Source organism: Aristolochia californica, unplaced genomic scaffold (assembly GCF_029961685.1).
Source record: "Aristolochia californica isolate CCGP_79_NKW_82.1479 unplaced genomic scaffold, dmAriCali1.0.hap1 SCAF_8, whole genome shotgun sequence".
Lineage (NCBI taxonomy): Eukaryota > Viridiplantae > Streptophyta > Magnoliopsida > Piperales > Aristolochiaceae > Aristolochia > Aristolochia californica.
In genome coordinates, this window is record NW_027182279.1 from 38,429,647 (window position 1) to 38,439,305 (window position 9,659).

At 36.6% G+C, this 9,659-nt stretch overlaps 1 long non-coding RNA gene across 1 annotated transcript; it reads right to left on the reverse strand.

Moving 5' to 3' along the window:
• Positions 1-3,076: 3,076 nt before the first annotated feature.
• LOC137938781 (uncharacterized) lies at positions 3,077-7,335 on the reverse strand. The gene is made up of 3 exons (XR_011109905.1): positions 7,247-7,335; positions 6,476-6,532; positions 3,077-3,212 (listed from the first exon to the last, which is right to left on the reverse strand). It is a non-coding gene; the product is annotated as an uncharacterized lncRNA (long non-coding RNA).
• Positions 7,336-9,659: the final 2,324 nt, after the last annotated feature.

Here is a 9,659-nt window from a genome sequence, read left to right on the forward strand (position 1 = left end):
CTTCTCTTCGTTTCTCAAACTTGAAAAAAATAGAACCTCTACAATATAGTTGCAGGAAAAAAGCCTGCAATATGAACTGGTTCCAATCTCATCGAAGAGGGCCTGAATGGAAGCAAGGCTGGGCGGCTCAGACCTATTCTTCCTTGTCACCCCCTCCCTTCCCTCTCCTAGTCATCTTCGCCATCGTGCTCTTCTTCTTCTCCCTCTCCCAATACATGAACTACAGAGAGAAGCTCTACCACGCCATAACCAGCTTCCATGTTCTCATGTTTGTCATCCCTGTTCTTCTCATCTTTGCTGTGCGTTCCGGGCAGTTTGTGATTCGTCTTCCAAGGACTGAGAATATCAATTCCGTCCACCGTGGTGGGAGCTCACCGTGGGGTGTCGCATTGGTGGTGCTGTGTCTTCTGGTGATGGTTTCTTTCCAGTCCTCCTTTCACTCCTAGTGCTTGGTTGAGACAGAATAGTCACACCAAAATGTAATACTCTATGATTCATGATTATTTTGAATAATGAAACAAATGGCGTACCTTTGTTTTATTCTGTTATCTACAAATGCATCACCATTCGCTCAGCACTGATGTTCATGTCATATGAAAAAGGTCTACATCTTTGCACAGGATTCAGGCTCACTGAATGGACAATTTTGTTTTGTCTAAATCCAGCACTTTAAAATCACACAATTTTGCTTTGCCTAATTCCAGCACTCCAAAATAGGCATTTTCTAAAGCACTTTACTTCTTCAAAGAAAGCTCAAAGACCCTAGCCACCATTGCATATCTTCTGAAACCTCATAGATGGAAGCTAGTTCACTTGAAAATGTTTGAATAGCTAATGGTCAGACTATATCTTTCTTTGTATGTCTTCCCATCCAACCACCGACTTTTTGTTACAAAGATACTAATTCAGTCAGAAATAAATCGAAAAGAAGAAATGCCTTATTTCATAGACAGGCCAAGAGCAATTTTCAATCTCAGTGTCATCTCAATAACTGCACCTTCACTGGTATTCTTACTCAGGAACTTCAATCTGCAGTCTAATAACTGTGTCAAGCTTCCTAGAATAATGATTAAACACATGCAAACCCCAATTCCCCAATACACATGAGACTTGAATCCAAGACCTCATGTTAGGAAACCCTTCCATGTGGCCTTTTGAGTGAAAGGCACAATCCAAAATACAAGGCAATTGATATAGACATCCTGATCACACTGTACCGAGCAACATAAGTTACCACTGTTTCTCATGCCAAACACTGAAAAAGACTCCATAAACTTTCTGGTCTATTTTTACCTCTTTAACTGTAAGAAAAAATGGCTTCTTGAAGTGCATCAAGCCAAAGAGTTTACTCACCATTAACCACCTTTGAATTTCGTGTATACTCTTTGAGCTGCATAGTATCTTGTCCTTCATCCACAGCCTTATCTCAAATATAAAATGTCAGCATTTGCCCATAAAATTTCATATTTATAACTCATACACACCATGCCCTCAAATCAGCCTCTTCAGCCTCTTCTTTCATGACCTCAAGGTTGGGACTTGACGAGATTCCACACCCACTCCCATATTTTAGACTGATGCAGCTTGAGATATATTGTTCTTGACGTGCTAATTCTTAGTCATATTCTCTGTTATTTTGAAAAACGTTGATGACTTTTATTCATATCAGAAAAAAATACACGACACAAGGAGGGAGCTCACAATAGCTAGATGCTCCCTGGAGACTTCTCTTTCGCAAGAAAATTGGAGAGACCGTTAGCTGATAGAGATACATATCTTCACTCAACATTCCTTGTGGAAGGGAGGCTTAGATTTCCCGGCAGCCCATATGATTACATTTGCTGAATCCCCCCTCCATGATGAGGTGGTCAGGAGGATCTTGTGCTGCTATTATTACAATGTGGATCGACACATTTGCTTCAACCTCCGTGGAACCACTTGTCACTGAGGGGACCTGAATAAAGAAAGAGTATAGAGCCAGTATGATCTTTCAGACAACCCGCAACCTGCTGGTCCTGGATTTCCAATTAATGAACTGTCTAAGTTTTAACTACTTCCGCCCCTGAAGGGGAGGGTGGACATTCTTTGTACATGATCTCAAGCCTCCATAAATTTCTCGTACTAACAATTTAGATTCATTGACCAATTTCTTACTTGCTCGCACAATAGAGGGACACAGTTCATGTTTGGGTGAAGGCTTGAAGGGCTCCACTACTTCAAACAGGTCCCTTGATTGATCCTTAAAGCACAAGTGCTTTGCTGGTTGGACATGTTTCCACCAAAAATCAGATAAAGCCAACTCCATAAGTTCCCAATATTGCTTGTCTCTGTGGATTCTAAACAAACTACTACCATTAGGAGTCCAACAGTACAAATCCATCCAATCCCTGTCTAATATCTCCATCAAACCCTGAGCTTGTGGCATATAATGAAGGGGAAGCCTGGACCAAGGAAAAGCCTGATACATTTCCCCTCTGAAAAATGGGCACTTAATCTCAAGGACCCCATCAAAGGGCAATCCATGAGCTGCATATTCCACCAACCCATCTGGTGAAGCTGCGAGCCAATCATCTTCTGGCTTGCTCTTATTGTATGGCTGAAATTCTGAAAAATAAACTGTATTCCCAGTTATAAGTTTGTACCTTTCCAGTGCAACCTCTTCTTTGATGTTACTCCAGCCTATGATAATATCTTGGTGAAATGATGCAAGGAGTCTACCTTCTCCAGCCACAGCTGGACTCTTCGATGAGGCCAGAAACCAATGGCTCCACTGAAAGTGCTCACTGTCAGCTTGTGCTTCCTTTTTTCCTGCCAATTTTTGAATCGATGCTTGAAGCCACTAGATTCAAGGATTGAGCAATTCTCAGAAGTTACAGTTGATCTGGTGAAACTGCAGAAATAACGTAAAATCCTACTGAAGGGATCACAATAAATTTGGATGTGAACAGGTATAAACTTTCTTGTGGATTGACATATGTACAAACACCTGATTATCACTCCTGAGAAGTCAATATATCTGCTGTTCTGACTGTTCTTAGTGATATAATATCTTGAAGATTGAACTACTGGCCTTGATGGTGCTCCCCAATGAACTCTAAGGAGGATCTTTACCAGCTGCATCTGGAATATGAGATCTCAGCTTTAAAATTTACTCCTCTTTCCATTTTGTTTAGCTCCCAAAGTAAAAGAATTTGACATTGTGGTTACTGGATCTGAAATTTTGTAAAATAAAAAAATATCCACGAACAGCAGAAATTAGAAATGGTAGTAAAGAGCCATAATAACCTTTCTAGAAGTTAATCTAAAGTACTAACACTCAAGTGACGAAAATAAAAGTTACGAGAATAACTCATAAACATCGCACACACAAATTCCACTCGATGACATAGAATATAAAATGGTCTCTCATAATAAAGGCCACAAAAAAAACCAAAGCAAATGTTATTAAGTCAAAAATTCACAACCCACTCAATCAATAATAAGAAGTAAAAGAACCTTTTTTTCTTGAAAATGTAGATTTCGTACACATTAATGAAAAAAATTCAAGACCCCAGCCTTGCCTACACCAAATCCATGTCCAGAACTAAAAGTTGGAGGATCCCTTCCTTGAGATGAAGGGCATCCCCTAACAAAACCCCTAATAAGATACAAAGCCAAACCAGCCAGAGAACTAGGAAGATAATCTTTACTGCCATGATGTGAAACCCAAGTGAAATTTTGGAATACAAATTCTTGAATGCTGTTAGACATTGGGAGCCATCTCCTTGATTGAGAGTGAGTAGATAGTTTCCCTGTTTGAATTCTTAGTAAGCTTGCTTAGTGCTTACTAGTTTAAGAGGCCACAAGGGATAGAAAAGGGTGTCTAGTCAAACTATTTGAGACACCATAGGCCCCTTCTTTTAGGTTGACCTTCAATAAAACACCTCTCAAAAAATGACCCTTTACAACAGGCAACTTCATTTGTCCACCACTAAATTGAGTGAACTTTACATTGGAGAAGCCACATATTGTCTTTAGCTGCAACCATGTGAGAAGCAATTTTCAAATAGATGACTAAATGCTCTCATTATTAGAGCTAACTTTAATGAAATAAGGTATGTGTGCATATTGCCAGAGTGAGAGGTAGTAGACACACCCCATTTGCGGGTTGTGACTTTTACCAACTGCAATTCTAATAAACAATTTACGATGGCATCCTAATAAATATACTTCAAAGGAGAAAAAAAGACTAAAGCATCCCCGGATGTAAAGAGGTTGAAATTAACTACTGCAAAGGTTCGTGTAGGCACCATTCAACTGAAAAGATCATCCTTATGCTAATAAAACACCACATGAAATACTTCTAAACAAAAATTGTTAAAGTTGCTCCACATGCGACATGAATTTCTTGTGTCAATATATACAAAATATGACAAAAAAAACGACAAAGAGTTATTGAAAAGAGACACATTCCAGATTACCACATACCCTGCTTTCCTTTGGCATTGGAACTCTATGGGGTTCAACTTTCACTTTAAACCTCCTAAGAAAGGTAAGGGATACAAATCAGTACAGCTCTCTCATATTTTTTTTCTGTTTTGCAAAGTCTGATCCTTTCATCTTCTACAGAATTGCTACTGTGTAAAATACAAAGGATGGTTGAATGTTCTATAAGAGCAATGATTATAGTAATGTTCACAATGGTAGTTAAACCTGTAACTGATAAATTTGATTAGTAGGTCTATCCAATGTAGCATTTGAACTAGAGCAAAACAAAAGAAAAATTGTTTGTTTTACTTTTTCTATCAGTAAGCCTCTCTGCCCCTGTCCCTTTGCTTCTCATATAATTTTTTTTTGGACCTTTTAAAGAGAACTCCTAGCTTTTACCAAGAAACCACAAGCAAGCAGAGCAAAACTCAGGAGCCACCTTCCACAAGATATGAAAACATTAAAAGAGGTAGAAAGCAAATGATGAAACAAAAAAAGAAATAAAAAAACATCATAAGATGGGGAAAATAGATTGTTTGAAACGAAATAGAAAAAACAAAAACAAAAAGAAAACGGAAAGAATGGAGGCAAAAAAGACAGAACTCACTTGTTAGTTCGAATGACCATGACAATGAAGAGAGATGCTAGCGGCAAGATTTTGTGCAACAACCAAGAAGAGGAATACAAATTCTTGGTAAGCAGCCATGTGGAAAGGTGTTGGGTGGGAGAACCCAACAGGAGCTTTGGCACTGATTTCTAATTGGTTAGTACGAAAGGGGGACCGCAGGCCCAGGTTCCAGGATATCCCTCGACCATAGATGACACCTCCCATACCCTTTACTTCAGGGTTCATATAATTTTTATTCGATATACTCTTTTTTTAAAATTGTTCAAAATATACCTTCACAAAAAGGAATTCAATGTTTGTTAGTAAGCCCTAAAGGAGCTCATCCAAATCGACGGACAATATCCTTTTCAAATGAGATTATTGAGGAACTCCTTACATGGATGGACTCCCATTAAATGTGTAAGATCAATATATAATTCCAAATTCTCCTTTAAATTTTCTTATCAAATTTGGCATCAAACAGAGTTCTCGAGGATCCGATGAAAAAATAATTGAAACAACATAATTGCCTAAGTTCTGCATGTTCAGTGTAGATAAACTATCAAAAGAGTACAAATAGTAAAAATAATATAAATATAAATCGATCAAAGATCTGTACAAAGAAAAGATTTTTCAAAAGTTTGTGACAAAACGGTAGAAAGTTGAGGCTTCTTCCTTGCAATCACTCTTTAGACTTTTTCCCCTGGATATCGTGCGATTGAATCAACATCCAATGCTTATGTTTGTTATTTGATGTGAACAATAAAATCATTTTCAAAATAAGATTATTCAGGAACTCCTTAAATGGATGGATTCCCTATTAAATGTGTAAGATCAATTTCTCATTCCAAAATTTTCCATTCCCTATAGAGCAGTTTTTTATTCAATTTATAATTAGCAGTGCAGCTGCAATTATACTGTAAAGGAAATTCTAGTCAGATGAAAAATGTTTGTCTTCACTAATGGAAGGAGATAAATGCCAGTCATTTCTTCTTGTACCTTCATGTTGCTTGGTGAATTGGACTTCAATGGGTTCATTCATGTATTAAAAATAGTGAATGTTCAACCTCAAAATATGCATAATGCCCAAAAGTATTTTGCAATTTGTTGTTGCTAAATCAAAGGCAATTTTTTTGGGTAGAAGGTTACTAAAATTTTGAAACAAACGAAATACAAAACAAATCAAACGTTGGGTAAAACCAAATATTAAACACAGACAGAAACAAAGAGAGAGACAGAGACAGAGACAGAGACAGAGAAAGAGAGAGAGAGCATGCATTACTTACTATGCCCAGCCAACTCCCATATTAAGTTTCATATTGTTGTAGAATAAAGAAGCCAACAGCAAAGAGAAGCAAGAGGCAAATACAACTTAACTGTTCAATGAAAGAAAATACTAACCAGAGATTAGAGTTGGGCATAACAAGGGCAGTCTGTGCAAGAATTTTTCTACAAAATCTGAGCGGAAACAGTTATAGCCAGTAAGAGGTCATAGAATAGAAGACAGCAGCAAACAGAAGTAAAGTAAAATAGAGACTTCTAGTAAAAAAGAAAAAAATAAGAAAAAGGTATTACAACATCAAAGGAGATTGCAACAGAATACTCACCAAAGATCACAGTCATGTAATATGATAATAACAGTAAAGAATAATTTTAGAGCAAAGAAATTGAAAGTACTTCAAATAAAAATAGTGGTTAAATAGTTGTGTAGAAACTGTAATCGAAACAAAAGCAATTTAAGATTACAAAAGATACAGAAATTGAAACATAATTTGAAAAAAAAAAAACCGCACTTTTTAAACCAACACGAAATTGAAAACTAATATTGGAGTAATTCTCACTATGCACCATTAAAAAAATTAAAAATACAACTACCAAGATAGAAGAGAAGAGTAACAACTAGGAAGTCTAGAACCTTTGGATTGCAAAAAAAAAAAAAAAAAAAAAAGGATGAGTTAAGGGAAGGACCTAAAAGGCTTTTTTTTAAAAGAAAAATGAGATAAGAAAAAATGGGGCAAACCTCGATATTGAACAATAGGACAAACCCAGAAGGTAAATTTTTTGCCACAAAATTTATTAAGAGAAGTTAGTAAAAGAACAGAAGAAAAGGTTGGTAACTGAAATGCTAGAGAGAAGTAAACAGGGAACAGAAAATGAGAGAGTTCGTAATACATATATCTCATCTAGTCAATCTCTTGAATAGAGTTGGAAGAAAGTTGTTGAGCTTCAATATCACCCACATCAGTCCATCACCAAGTTCGGTCTCTTCGCATAGAAATAAAAAAACCAGACTGCGTCGAACACATTGACCGAGAGAGCAGAGAGAAGAAAAATAAGGAGAAAGAAGAAGAGAAACATCATGGGAGAAACGTTGGAAGGAGAAAAATTAGGACATTGTATAGCAGAAAAAGGTACGCCAAGAATAAAACTTTAATTTACATGCATATGATTTACCTCATAAATTTTTGGGGCGAAGCTATAAAGCTTGCTACATTGTAAACCGAACAATTATTAAGCCTTTTCTAAGTTGTACATGGGCATGTTTCCCAACATAACCTTCTCTACAACTTTTTGGATGTAAGGTATTCATACTAAAAAATCAAATGAAAAATTAAGGAAGTTTGACTAAGGGTTAATAACTTAGTGAAAAATTAAGGAAGTTAATACCTTTATTCTCATCAAGTGCAACACTAAAATGGATTCTTAAAGATCAAGTTCATGTCCAACATGAAGATCATGTCAGTCATGTACATGAAGATCATCTTCGCATTTGGTATTAGTGTTAACAACTTCATGTGCATTGGAAAACAGTTTCCAGTGTTAGTGCCCCAACATGAGAAAAACATAAAAAACAAGAGAATCTCTAAACCTTTACAATACACTTAATTACAATATAATCTTTAAACTCCAAATTAGGTAAAACAACCATTATTACTACACGAATAAATTATTTAATGTATAATTAAATATATTAATATATTTATTAATTGAATTAGATATATTATTATGCATTAATATGGTAATTATATGAGCCAATGAAATACGCACATGATTAATTACAAATAATAAATAAATAACGTGGAGTTATTAATAATGTTATAAATAACGTGGAGTTATTAATAACGTTATAAATAAAAAAATGAAAGTAATACGTGGAGTTATTAATAACATATGATATGCTTTAACCTAAAAATGAATAATTTAAGAGAAAAAATTGATCTAATCATAAATTTAACACACTATATATTTGTATATAATATATTTTATGTATTATTAATTAATAATATATTATCACAAAATTTAAAACCATTGGTTTAATTAACTATAGCAATTGGATAATTATGCCAAGATAATTTATCAAATATTTATTTTAAAAATATTTTAATTATGACTATTAAATCACTATTTTAATATAGTAATTATAAAATAAATGTATTAAATAAATAAAAATAATTATTTTATAAATAAATTTTATAAATTAATGACGATAGTTTTAAACTATCGTCGTCTTCCTCAAGGGCGAGCCAGCGAGCAACGGCGACGGCGACGGGCCAGTCGGCAACGGCGACGGCAGCGGGCAACGCCGATAGAGGCGGCGCTCCGACGGTACGCAGAGAGGGAGAAGAGAGGGAGGCTGAGAAGTCCAAATGTCAAAATCGAAGAAAAACGAAACTGAAACAGGGGAAATTGCAAGAAATTGGAAGGTCTTTTGGGGGAAAAAATGATAGCGTGAGGGAGAAGGGAGTGAGATGCCGAAAGGGAGAAGAGAGGGAGAAGAGACAGAGAGATAAGAGAGAGGGAGAAGCGAGCGGGAGGTTCAGAGGGAGAGCGAGTCCGAGAAAGAGAAGGACGTCGGAAGAACGTTTGCAGTGAGAGATGGAGGCAGTAGAGAGGGAGACCGAAGAGGGACGGCGGAGACGAGAGAGCGAGCAGAGAGCTCGAGCTTCACGGAGATGACAGAGGGCTGCGTGAACGAGAGTGTCTGTGCGGGAACGAAACGAGCGAAATGAAAAAAAAAAAGAGTGAGACGGTCAAGCCAGAGAGAGCCCGCGTGAGAGAATCAAGTGGATGATTCTCAAAATCGGGCGAAAAACATTTTCCGCCCGTTACTCCTGAGACATGAACTCTTGATTCATGTATATTCATGTACATGACATGAATTTCGGCGCCCCCTAACGACATCAGGACATGAACTGCATAATGCGTATGAAGATCATGTCCTGAGTCATGTGCACTAACCCCCCCTAACTCCAATTTCCGATGATGAAGAAGAAACCCCTCTTGAATCATCAATGGGTTCCCAACCTCAAGACCAAAATCTTGATGAGAACCTAAAAGAAATGAATAACCAAGAAGAACTTCCCATGGAGCCAAAGAAATATAGTCGATCACCCTATATATCAAATATTGGTGACCGCCAAGGAAAAATTAGAACTAAAAGAGCAACTCATGATACATGACAAATAGTGCTTTCATTTATCAATTAGAGCCAAAGTATTTCGTTGAGGCTGGAAAGGATGATTTTTGGATAATGACAATGCAATGACTTAATCAAACTTGAAAGGAATCGAGTTTGGATTCTAGT